Raw genomic sequence first — 14,118 nt, 5'->3', positions numbered from 1 at the left:
ACATTTGCTGAGGGATTATGGACCTAGAGAAAGAGACAGAGGTGACAGGCACTTCTCCCTCCAAAAGTTCACAATGGGGTAATTAGGAACATTGAAAAGTAATTAGGAGGGGGAACTCACTGAACATAGAGTTCTGTCAAAATTTTGTCTGTACAAATTGTACACTTCAAAGAACAAAAAGGATTTAGTGGACCCAGGAAAGGATTTTTGTTTTGTTTTATTTACAGAATATGGTATTTGGGATAGTTTTCTAGGTAACTGAGAAGATTGGGAGAAGAAAGATTGTTTAATTGATATAAAGTTTCAGTCATGCAAGATGAATGGGTTCTAGAGACGTGTTGTGCAACATACTGCCTATAGTTAACAATATTGTATTGTGTACCTAAACATTTGTTAGAAGGGTACATCTCATGTTAGGCATCCTTAACATAAACAGACAAACACAGAAACAAACAACAACAACAAAAACAAAGGGATACAAGAAAACTTTTGGTGGTAAGGGATACGTTTATTACCTTGGTTGTGTTGATGGTTTCACAGATGCATACATATGTCCAAACTCATCAAATTGTGCACAATAAATATGTGAATTTTTTTGTATATCAATCACATCTCAATACATCTGTTAAAAGAAAGATTGGATAGGAGGGGTACATTCCAGAGGTGAACAAAGCAGGGAGGCAGGGGCTGTTCCTGGGCCCCTAGAGTGGTCCTGTTAAGATAGAGTAGAGGGGACAGTGGGAAAGTTCTATAAGAAAAGGTGCTTGTGCGTCTCTTGACAGCAAGCTTAACTTCTGTTTAATTGGATAGACAATGCTGTAAAACTTTGAAAGTGCTATTTGGAATCATTTAATGATTGCTCATGTACAACCTAAATCTTTGGTCTATAGTTACTATTTCACAATTCACCCAGTCTCATGTGTCATAGATTGCTCTGAGCAACTGAAATCTGGCCTCTTCTCAAATAATAAATGACCTCATAACTTCTGATCAATGAAAGGTCAGAAAGATCTACCGCCATGGTTTTTCCAATTACTACTTTAGCTGGGATTTGGTGTGATTACCATTTTTGGCAAAATGGCCCTAAAAATTCAATAACCATAATGGATCATTAGTTTGAGTATATAAATATTATTTTGGGAGTACCTGGGGGGCTCAGTTGGTTGAGCATCCAACTCTTGATTTCAGCTTAGGTCATTATTCCAGTGTTGTGGAATAGAGCCTACACCCAGTGTGGAGCTCATTAAAGATTCTCTCTCTCCCTCTGCCCCTCTCCTGTGCTCGCTCTTTCCCTCTCTCTCTAAAATTAAAAAAAAATGGCTTGGGTGAGATGACAAAAAAAAAGGAAACTCCCATATCTTCCCTTTGACTACATTTCTTTGAATCATTGAATCACTTTAAATATAGGAAAATATATAGATATATTTTTGGAATTAGTTTCTTCTTGTTATACACTTAGTTGTTATAATATTCTCAGTGAATTAGGAATTGGTATATTTGTCTAGTTTTCATAAAAATAATGTATTTACTTAAAAAAATTAATTCCAGTGGCACCCGCGTGGCTCAGTTGGTTGAGCATTTGACATCAGCTCAGGCGAGGATCTCACTGTGAGTTTGAGCCCCTCATCAGGCTTGCTGCTCTCAGCACAGAGCCCACTTCAGATCTTCTGTTCCCCCCTCTCTCTATCCCTCCCTGCTTGCACTTTCACCCTCAAAAATAAATAAAACGTTAAAAGAAAGAATTCTAGTATAGTTAATACACAGTACTATATTAGTTTCAGGTGTACAATATAGTGATTCAACAATGTTATACATTAGTCAGTGCTCATCATGATATGTGTACTCTTAATCCCTTTCACCTATTTCACCCACCCCCCACTCACCTCCCCTCTGGTAACCATCTGTTTGTTCTCTATAGTTAAGAGTCTGATTTTTTTGTTTATCTCTTTTTCTCTTTGCTCATTTGTTTTGTTTCTTAAATTTCTTAAATTTAAGAAAAAATATATATATAAATAATATGATTTATATATATTCTACCTCTTCTTTATCCATTCATCTGTCAATGGACACTTGGGTTGCTTCCATAATTTGGCTGTTGTAAATAATGCAGTAGTAAACATAGGGATGCATATATATTTTTGAATTAGTATTTTTGTTTTATATTTTTGAATTAGTATTTTTTTGTTTAATGGGATTACTGATCATATGATAATTCTATTTTTTTATTTTTTAAGGACCCTCCATAATGTTTTCCATAGTGACTGCACCAGTTTGCATTCCCACAACAGTGCAAGAGGGTTCCTTTCTCTCCACATACTCACCAACATTTATTGTTTTTTGTGTTTTTGATTTTAGTTAGCCATTCTGACAAGTGTGAGGTGATATCTCATTGTGGTTTTGATTTGTATTTCCCTGGTAATGAATGATGCTGAGCATCTATTCATGTATCTGTTGGCCATCTGTATGTCTTCTTTGGGGAAACGTCTTGTTAATGTCGTTTTCCCATTTTCTTAATTGGATTATTTGGGTCTTTTCTTGATGTTGAGTTATATAAGTTCTTCATATATTTTGGATACTAACCCTTTATCAAATATGTCATTTGAAAACATCTTCTCTCATTTAGTAGGTTATCTTTTAGTTTTGTTGATTGTTTCCTTTGGTGTATAGAAGTATATTTTGATGTAGTTCTAATTGTTTATATTCGTTTTTGTTTCCCTTGCCTTAGGAGATATATCTAGAAACATGTTGTTGTGGCTGGTGTCAGAGAAATTACTGCTTGTGCTCTCTTCTAGGATTTTTATAGTTTCAGGTCTCACACTTAGGTTTTCAATCCATTTTGAGCTTATTTTTGTGTGTGGTGAAATAAAGTGGTCCAGTTTCATTCTTTTGCATGTTGATGTCCAGTTTTCCCCACACCAGGTTTTGAAGACGCTGTCTTTTTCCCATTGCATATTCTTGTCTCCTTGCTTGGAGATTAATTGACCATACAAGCATTTTTTTTTTTTTTCTGGGCTCTCTATTCTGTCCCATTGATCTATGTGTCTATTTTTGTGCCAACATCATACTATTTTGATTACTTTGTAGTATATCTAGAAATCTGGAATTGTGATACCTCCAGTTTTATTCTTCTTTTTCAAGATTGCTTTGGCTATTGGTGTCTTTTGTGGTTCCATAAAAATTTAAGGATTATTTGTCTAGTTCTATAAAAATACTGTATTTTGTATACTGTAAAATTTTTGTATACTATAAAAATACTGTATTTTGATAAGGATTACATTAAATGTGTAGATTGCTTTGGGTAGTATGGCCATTTTAACAATATTTGTTCTCCTAATCCATGAGCATGGAATATCTTTCTATTTGGTTCATCTTCAATTTCTTTTTTTTTTAAGTTTATTTATTTATTTTGAGGGAGGGGAAGGACAGAGAGAGGGAGAGAGAGAATCCCAAGCAGGGTCTGCACTGTCAGCACAGAGCCCGATGTGGGGTCCCATGAGCCATGAAATCATGACCTGAACCAAAATCAAGAGTCAGACACCTAACCAACTGAGTCACCCAGGTGCCCCAATTTCTTTCATCAATGTTTTATAGTTTTCAGAGTACAATTCTTTATTTATTTATTTATTTTTTATTTAAAAAAAAAATTTTTCTTTTTCAACGTTTATTTATTTTTGGGACAGAGAGAGACAGAGCATGAACGGGGGAGGGGCAGAGAGAGAGGGAGACACAGAATCGGAAACAGGCTCCAGGCTCTGAGCCATCAGCCCAGGGCCCGATGCGGGGCTCGAACTCACGGACCGCGAGATCGTGACCTGGCTGAAGTCGGACGCTTAACCAACTGCGCCACCCAGGCGCCCCCAGAGTACAATTCTTTTACCTCCTTGGTTATATTTATTCCTTTTGGTGCAATTTTAAGTGAGATTGTTTTCTTAATTTCTCTTTCTGCTACTTCATAATGTATTCACTTTTAAGTCTTTCTGTTTCAGGAACACCTGGATGGCTCAGTCAGTTAAGCATCTGACTCTTGATTTTGGCTCAGGTCATGATGTCATGGTTTGTGGGATCGAGCTCCATGATGGGCTCTGCTCTGACAGCATGGAGCCTGCTTGGGATTCTCTTTCCCTCTCTCTCTCTCTGCCCCTTCTGTGCAAGTACTCTCTCTCTCTCTCTCTCTCTCTCTCTCTCTCAAAAATAAATCAATAAAAATTTTAAAAAAAGTGTTTCTGTTTCAAATCCTTCAATGAGTATGTATATATGTCTATATATAGCCCTGCTCTTTCTAAAATACTCAGCCTCCCAAACTACTGAAAGAACAGTATAGAATAGTGGATTGGGCCTGGCCCTGAGATGCAGGAGGAATGGATTCTATAGGGCCTCTGCTTTGTGATGTTGGGCAAGTCACATACCTGCTGTGGGCCTCAATTTTCCTTCAGGAAAATCCTCTGGCTTTCCTGCCTTCCACTAGTATTTAATGATGTCTGTTAGGTGTGGTGCACTGTGCTAGATATTGTACATATAATTCCATTGTGCTTTTTCCCAAACCTTAAAGTCTAAAGAGGGAGACCTAAGGTCACCCAGCAGTTTGAGTAATGAAAAGGGAATATCCAGGATTCTAGGAGAGCCCAGAGTGAGGAAGCTTCAAATCACACTGGAGGATACAAGGTACTTCCTGGAGGGGCTGACATTGATACTGAATTTTGAGTGAATTCAAGAGAAAGGGACATGAAGTCTTCCCAGGTGGGGAGAACAGCACAGATGAACTCACAGAGGCATGACACACATCATGTACTTGGAGAGGGGGATCAGCATGGGGGGAGGTGGGACATGGGGCTGGAGATATAGGATGAAGGGCCTTTAGGCCAAGCTGTGAATACCACTACTGCTGATAGTAACTATCTTTTGTTGACCGAACTGAAAATACAAGTTAAGCATATTCATATGTTTTAACGATTGACAAAGTTAGTATTGCAGAGAGCCTAGCTTTTAACCAAATAGCCATTTCAAATCCTTACCATTTTTCAAATGTAAACAAATATTTAAAAAATCTGCTGGCTTAACTGAGACCCATTAACAAAATCAGGAGATGAGGAAGTTTGGAAGTGATGATGTCTTTCCATGATATAAAATTTTACAACTGCTCATTTAAATGTTCACCAAAGTGCTTTAATAAACGAGTCCACATATTAGCATATTCTTGAGAGTAATAAGAGTTGAACTGCTTAGTAGTATTTATCCTAGTGTAGTTCTCCTGAGCATAAACATTCAGGATATTTTTCATTTCTCAGCACAATTTTATAAGCATTCAAATTAAAACAATTTTTCACGGTTACTGTGGCAGTAACATATTAAAATCCTAACAGGAAAAAAAAGGGGGTGGGGAAGTTAAAATTAGAAATTGCAGTGGAAGAGTAGGGTGGAAATTCAGTTTTCCAGTGACTCCTGATTCCAACCACATATGACGTTCAACCATTTTTGTTAGCTGTATTTACTTGGTAACCTTAGGAGCCTTAGGAATAATCATTCACAACCTGGATTCACAATCTTCACAACCTGAAGAATTGTAAGGATTAGAAATAATGTATACATAGTGCAGAGTTTATAGAATAAATAGTTAGAAAATTGTACTATCACTTTTCAGGCTCTGTTCCAAGTGCTCTCCTGACCCCACCTCCAGAACAGGACAGATAGGGAAGGTGAACCAGTGGGGCTTTTGTGGGAGCAGAAGTGCTGGGCGAGGTGGAGCTGTAAGGGCTGCTGTTCTGAAGGTTGTTCTAGAACTCATGGAGTTAAGGAAGAGAGATAAAAGCCCCACAGGGAGGTCAGAAGTTGGATCTTGCATCATGCTGATCAGGGAGGTGGGGATGTAAATGCAAGTCAGATGCAAAGCTGGTGGCAAAGTGGAGACAAAGAATCCAGGATCAAACTGCTGAGTGGGTGAGGTCAAAGATGAAAATCTAAATTTGCATGTGGCCCAGATTTCTTTTGTGCGGTCTCAACAACTAGGAAGGTCAAGGTTGGACCCTCAAAGGAGCTGCACTGGAAAGGGTAGTTTTGAGGGCAAGCATATGTGGAAGATTTGGTCTTCGTGGTGAATGAGCTGAGATAGGATAAATAAACATGAAAAACAGTCAATGCCAAGTCTAAGGGAGAGCATACTGAGAGTTTTAACACAGGTAAATATGTTACACTGGAAAGGCCTTCCATCTAGACAATTCCCCTGCTCCAAAACTGTAGTAACCACACAAAATGGCCAAGGCCATTGGGGCTGAAATTAAAATTGGCCTCTTAGATACAGTAATGGCTCTGTTCTAATGGGAATCCTGGAACCGGTAAGGCACCTCCCTCAATTCAGCATTGCTTTTCTTCTCATCTTCTTTCCACTCCAGCAGCACCAGATTAGTTGCTTCACCTCAAATCCACCCTACGTGTTCTCTTGGCTTCGAGTCCAATGTTGAAACTTCCGCCAGAAATAGCTTTCTCTTCTTTGTTGGACTGTTGCATCCTTTAGCATTCTCTGCCCCTTCTCTGACTGTTAAAGAAATGAATTCCCTTGTTTGGACTCCGGTAGCACTAGTTCAAACACTGGTCATGGGGGTTTTATCCACCAGGTAGGAGTGGTAGTCTTACCCACCAACTGCATGTCCCAGAGGCCAAACATTTAAATTAAACATTAAATTCTGAAAGTTTATACAAATCATTCTTTCTTCCTTTGACTGAGTTGGGATACTGGTTCAACTCATGTAGGTCTATGGAGCCAAGCAGGGAGATTGTTAGTGGGTGGTGTGTGTGTGTGTGTGTGTGTGTGTGTGTGTGTGTTGATCAAATAATATACCTTCCTGGAGTCTTGGTTCCTTATTGGTGTTATTATGGGGATTTAATAAGATAGTGGATAGTGGATAATAAGATATAACCCAGCATGATGTTAAACAATAATTAAAATGTTTGTTAAATTCAATGTGTGGCACTCATAATGTAAATACAAACCAGTCAAGTACCTTATACTGAGTTTTAGGGACAACGTTTGCCTCAAGAAAGAATTATGACTTTCTACAGTATCACATTGTCCTTTGGATAAATTCTCTGATGTCACAAAAGAACAAGTCACACTCCCCTATTGTAGTAATTTTCCTGGAGTGATAAAATGGTGATATGTAAATCTTAGTGGATATCCAATCCACAAAGAAAGATGCTTAAATTAATTGTATAAACTTATTTTTCTCAGTTGTTATTTCTCTTCTAAATTCTGATTTTCAGTTTATCATTCAGATGGATGAACAATTCCAATGTTTTGTTCTTTTTCCATGTCTTGTCAGCTTGATTGCATTCAGACTCCCACCATCCTCTGTTCAGGGCATGAGTGATACTTCTTGCATGATCTTCACCCTTGAAAATAATTAAAAAACAAAACTTAAATGTGAGAAGGCACGATTCTGTTGGCGATTCTCCCATCTCCATCTGTCCTGCCCAAAAAATGTCTGCTTTCTGTACTCACAAGACATTAGTCTTTTGGCACTATTATCTGGAGCAAATAATGCTGAATGTAATAATAACAAATGATTTGGCATGTACATCAATGTGGAAATAGGCTTTACAGATGCCCAGTAATGTACCTGCAAGAATACATCATCTTTTAAAATGTGCATCTTGAACATACTTACGTTCAGCCAAGAAAACACCACATCCATTATTAGAAAGGTAGAGTGGTTCTTTGTATTCTGTAAGGGTTATTGATAGATGATTGCTATATTTAGCCATGGACGCTAACATTTCACTTAAGGAGAAAAGAAAAGCCCTCTATTCAGGGAGAAAACCAAGAATTGAGGTATTTTAAGTTCTCTGCCTAAAAGGAGAAAAATAATTGGGACAAAATTAAAGAAAGTGGGTAACAGGATCAAATAGTAACATTCAGCTATATTTAGGACTTGAAATTGGAAAATCTAAATCTACGGAATATTTGTCATTCATTAATTAGTTTGTCTAAGTTATTCCTTCTTCCGTTGACTGAGTCAGTGTACTGGTTCAGCTCATGTAGGTCTATGGAGCCAAGCAGGGAGATTGTTAGTGGGCTGTGTGCGTTTGTGTGAGTGTGTGTGTGTGTGTGTGTGTGTGTGTGTGGCAGTAGGGTAAAAGTGGGCAGCTGGGGAGATGGGAAATCCCAAGACCAGAGGGAGAAGAAATAAAGATTGAAGAAAGGTCAAGTTTAAGAAGACAGAAGTGGAGACCTTTGTTTCTACAAACTGAAGATTTAGAGAGAAAAGAACAAGAATAGAGTAGGTTGATGAGAGACACTGAGAAATCCTGAGCACCTGGGTGGCTCAGTCAGTTAAGCATCCAACTTCTGCTCAGGTTATGATATCGTGGCTCGTGAGTTTGAGCCCTGTGTGGGGCTCTGTGCTGACAGCTCAGAGCCTGGAGCCTGCTTCAGATTCTGTGTCTCCCTCTCTTTCTGCTCCTCCCCCACTCATTCTCTCTCTCTCTCTCTCTCTCTCTCACACACACACACACAAATACATAAACATTAAAAAAAAAAAGAAAGTTCCAGGAACAATTTGAATCTTCATTCAGTCACTCACTCACTGATTGATCAATGAGTTCAGAATACAATTATTGTATGCCTACTATGTATTGGGCTGTATGCTATGTGATAGGAATACTCTACTTTATAGACAGACATACAAATAAATGCCAGGGATGAATGAAGAATTCTGAAAATACTATGAATATTCAAAGACTTTTCCTCAAGAAATGTTTCCCTTGGATTCTGAAGGATAAGTTTCCGAAGCTAAGAAAGAGTGAGCCCAAAGTTTCCATCCAATCCTGTAGCTCTATGAAATTGAGTTTATCATTTTTTTATTATAGCCCTCCATCATCCACTTGTAGGGGGTGATAAAGAAAGAAACAAGTAAAAAGATAGAGAGAAGAAAGGGGGCACTGGGGCAGGTAGAAGGAAACTATCTTGATGGGATTTGTAACTCCTCAGTGAATGGTTGAATGGCATTAATGGGGCCTCGTGGATTATTCTTTCTTCTCTTCCACCTATTCTCTGGTTAGTACTCAAGTACTTCATATTTCATCTACATAATGAATATCAGGTGGCAGTGAGATAATGGTTAAAAGGACTGAGTTTGGATTCAAGCAGTTCCAAATTCAGATCTCAGAGTTTCCATATCTGTGGGGCTCAGTTTCCCATATATAAACTGAAGGAATTGGGCAGGGGGAACCCTAGAGGCCCTTTGGGCTTCAACACCAATGCTAAAAGGAAGGTGACCACATCTGTGAGATGGCCAAAGGTTCACATGCTTTCTGATGGGGGGTGATGTCATGGTCCACACATAGAGACCACCAGTGTAGGAGTTGGATGGGGCCTCACAGATTGTATCATTCATGCCTTTTCTTTTACAGAGCAAGAAACCAGGATTAAGTCTCAACCCTTTCCAATATCCTTCTTATGATGGCTATTAGTTATTAATTATGTATACCTTGCATTTCTCAAGAGAGAAGGGAAAAATGCATATTCAATGAATCTGGAAGAGATTGGGTAGGCTGATTGAAAGGTTTGCCAGTCATAATATATAGGCATACCCTTAAAATCAAATGAAAAGCAATAGATGCTTTAAACTGAGACAGACTTTAAGTAACTGAGAGAGGGCCTAGGAACATCAGCAGCATCATGGTCTTAAATCCTCATGGCCTGGAAATTCAGTATTTAAGAGACCCTCTGTGCAGAGCAGCTGTTTGGTTCCACCTCTGATGACAACTCTTGTCTTTGCTTCTTAACATCTAATTCAGTAGAATCATCTCAGTGGGATAAAATGATTAAAGAGGTAAAACAAAACAAAACAAAACAAAACAAAACAAAACAAAACAAAAAACCCACAGTGTGTAAAATTCTGGTAAATGTTTTTAAGGATGGAAAATATAAAAATCCATTGTATTTATCTTTTCTTTTTTTTTTTTTGGTAGATTGTAGAGTGTCAGTATTATTAGCCATTGGTCATGAACCTTTAAGTTCCTGTTAATAATACCCTTGGGCTAATACACCTGTGGGATCCATTGTGCTATTGTTTTCTTTTGCTGTTATTTAATTTCAGTTGGCTGAAATTACTCATTAATCTTTTTTCTCTTTTTAATAGCAAGTTTTTTGGCACTACTATCATAGCTAATTGCTTTATTTCTGCATTTTTACTTTGCTTGGGTAGCCACAGCTGCTAAGTGAATTGGGATTTGAATATAAATATAAACCAGAAAGACTTTCACCAAGTAAGAACACTGGTAATGAAAGAAATATTTGTTATTAGTCATCACACAAATGATACACTTGTGCCACATCTATCAGGCATCATGTAGAGCACATTATGGAGGTTGTTCATTGTTCACAACACATTTAGTATGGTTAGCATTTTCTAGCCCTTCACCAAGAACTTCTGGTTGTGTTTACCAAGGTAATGAATAGAGCTCTGAAATAATAGTTTGCAGATTAATACACATAGGACAAGTTCTCCAACCAAAGAATGTGCGCACATGTGCATACCATTGTGGAGAAAGCTGTAATGAAATGGGGCACCAGCAGATATAACATCTAATTTTGTTGGTAGCTTGCCACCTGGCTTTGGGAAAGTTGTCTTCTCCCACTGTGGGCCTCAACTCACTCTTCACTTTTGTATAATAAATGTTGGGGCTACAAGATTTATGAAATATTTTCCAGTTGTGAAACTGCAATGTCAACACTGCAATACAGACTAGTGGTATACCCCAACACCTAGAGTAGAACTTGGCATACAGTAGGTTTTCAAAATATTTATTTAATGAATTAATGACAGACTTGGGTTATATTGGTTGACTTTTTAGGACTACTTATTCATGTACTATTTTTACCAAAAATAATATTGAGCATTCGTGTATTTGGAATTTGAGGGAGGGTATAGGGTAAAGAAATGGCTTTATTACAAATGATTACATACCTTTGAGACAGCATTTTTATGGTGCATTTTTAGACTAAAGCTTGCTGTATGTTTGGTCTGCTCTTATCACCTGAACTCAAGGATTGGGTTGGTCTTTATAATGATCCAAACCAGATTTAAGAAGTTAATTTTGCATGTCATTTGCCATGTGATTTCTTATCCCCAGAGTGAAAAGAGACAATCAGTTGATCAGTGTTTCCCAATATTCTGTTTGGACTGATTATTTCAACCTGTGTGCAATGGGGACCTAAACATTAATGAGATTGGCACACCCCATTTTAAGTGGGCATTATGCCAGTGTAACAGATGGGCCTTGAAATTGTCAGTTGATAGCTTGTGTATAAATCTCTAATATTGTCAAGTGGACAAAGTCTTTAACAAGAAATGTCAAAAATGTTTGTCAGTTGGCTTCCAGATGCCTTACCCATGCATCATTACTCTGCCTCACCATTCTGTAGGTCTCTATAGACTCTTAATAGTCTCCAGAGAAATCACTGTTGAAGTATGTGGATAAACTATTCCTTGGCAAAATACACCCAGATGACCAGCATTCTCTTCTGCCATTTCTCATCGTTCATTGACTGTTTCTTACCTCCATTACATACCTGCAGCCAGAATTATTTCTATTGAAACTTTATCACTTGCTGTTTTCTTCTTAGAAGGACTTTTATTTCACCTTCACTCAAGAAAGAGAATGAAAACCTCACACATAGTAGGTAATCAAGATATGTTTGCTCTCAGAGGGATGCTGCCTAATCTCTATAGCATGGTTATTCTCACATGGCTTCGACATGTTGACTCATCATTTTTTTGTCCTTTGAAATTTTTGTCATGTACTTTATTCTTCTTTCTTGTATAACTAATTTCTTTCAGCCACCTAAGCCCTTTGTGAAAGTATAGCCCTCCTATTAGCCTGCCTACGAGATACTTGAACCTAGGCCTGATTATTTATAGTCTTTGCCCAAGACTAAACACTGAACACATTTGTTAACTGCCTTGTGATAATCCTGCTGCCTCATCAGGTCACTTAGGATCCTGTTTATGTTATCAGGATTGCTGATTGATGCCTTTCATTTGCCAAGTAAAATGGCTTTGTGGCTATGGAAAAAAGGTTTATTTCATCAAAATCATTCATATACTTATCAGGTATTAAATAAAACCTTCTAAGTTCCACACGCTGTTCTAGATGCTGGAGATACAACATTGAACAAATAGACATAGCCTTAGACCTTGTGGAGCTTACATTCTGGTGGCAGTTTGAAACTGATATCCTCAGGAGAGACTTTGACCATTTTACAGTGAATACTCATTTATAATGATGAGTTGACTTTAGTATTGTCAACCAAAAAGAGTTCTAAATGGCCAAGTGTTATTTTGTATAATAGATCATCAGTTACAAAAGATGAATAGTAAGAAAATCACGGGGCACACACAAAAAAGTCACAAATTCAATTTATATCCAGCACTCTGGAAGAACACAGTGAATATATGGGGGGAAAAAATCTATGTGAACTGGTAATTGATTTGACATATTTAGCAAGGCTCTTTAAATTGTTAATTGTAAGGTAATACATTGTTGTTAACTAACCCAATCATTTATATTGTTTCTGTACATTCTAGTAAGAACCAAAGCTAGAGAATCTGAATATGCCTACATAGCCAATCAATTACATGGGTTAACCAGAATTAGGCTGGAATGTCAATATTGGTGGTTCTCCTCTCATTTGATTGTGTAATATAAGTCGTATGGCCATATTATTGTCCAAACTAGGACAGTTTTTTGATGGTGAAATGGGGCACCCCAATATCAGGGATCTAAGTCCACCCAATTCTTGGCATTTTAAAGTAGCAAATTACCAGGCTACTTAGTGTATTTCCCCTCTTCCAAGTTCATCATCAAGCAGGTTCATTATAACTAGGTCAAATAATTTCTTATTAACACTTTCATGAAGTCCTTCTGTTGTTAAAACCTTTCCCACTTTGCGTATGTATTGGTGAGAGAGGCTAGACTCTTTCCTTCCTTCCTTCTTTCCTACTTTCCTTCCTTCCTTCCTTCCTTCCTTCCTTCCTTCCTTCCTTCCTTCCTTCCTTCCTTCCTTTTTTTTTTAAAGGGGAGCAGTGTGAAGGCTTCTAGCCTTGTATTCATAAAACCTATGGGCTAGCTAACTGCCCAACCTCTTCTGTGCTCCCATTACACCTGTGATAATCTCTACCTTATGCCTTACAGTATCTTTTAAAATCATTTATGTTTCTATCACCTTTAATAAGCTCTATGCTTCTGTAGGGCAGAGATCACGTTTTATTCATACTTTAACCTCGCTGTGCCTGTGGTTGCTCATTTTTAAAATACAGATAATAATAGTACTAACCTCCTAGAATCTTACAAAGATAAAATTAATTAAAACATTTGGAATTCTTATAATAGTGTCTGGCATATAAGAAGCTTTTAGTAATCCTAGCTCAATATTATTGTCATCATTATTTCTTATCATAGTGCCCACAGTCAATGTCATATATACAAAAACATGTATACTACATAGTATTAATTCATCAAACATTTATCAGCATTTCCTATATTGAAGACACCATACACTACCAAAATGAGTCAGGAGCCTATTTTTTAGTAAGGATGGAGAAGAGGAATGAGATATGCAGATAAATAATTATAATACAAAATAGAAGGTAATAAGTGATCTAAGACAGGGAAAGATACAGCAACATTGTTTTTTCTAACCGAGAACATTTTCAGATTGAAAGATTCAGGAAGACTGTGGGAGTGAGATGGAAGTGTAGTTGAATCTTGAGGAAAATATAAGATTTGCATATGTATACATTTGTGTTATTGGTGCAAGGAGGTGAAGATATTATAAGGATGACTATGTAAGTAAAAGTATGGAAAGGGAAAATCTTGAGGTTTGCTTATGATAATGGCAAATATTGTCTGCAAGTTAAGTTTGGAGAAGATTTGAAAGGTAGTTTGGATCCAGATAATACAAAGGTCTTGAATTTTTCATTTTTAATTTTGATTTTTGACTTTACACTAAATTTATTTTCCCACTTAATAAAGCATCTGGGCTTGAAAAACTGAATAAAAATAATGAAAATTCACGAAGTCAGAGGTTCTCCCTATTGCCATTCACTGTAGATAATGAGAAGG

This window comes from Puma concolor, chromosome C2 (genome assembly GCF_028749965.1).
Source record: "Puma concolor isolate L17-30 chromosome C2, mPumCon1.1.hap2, whole genome shotgun sequence".
Taxonomy (NCBI): Eukaryota; Metazoa; Chordata; class Mammalia; order Carnivora; family Felidae; genus Puma; species Puma concolor.
The sequence above is the reverse complement of the archived record's forward strand: the minus strand, read 5'-3'. Positions refer to the sequence as shown.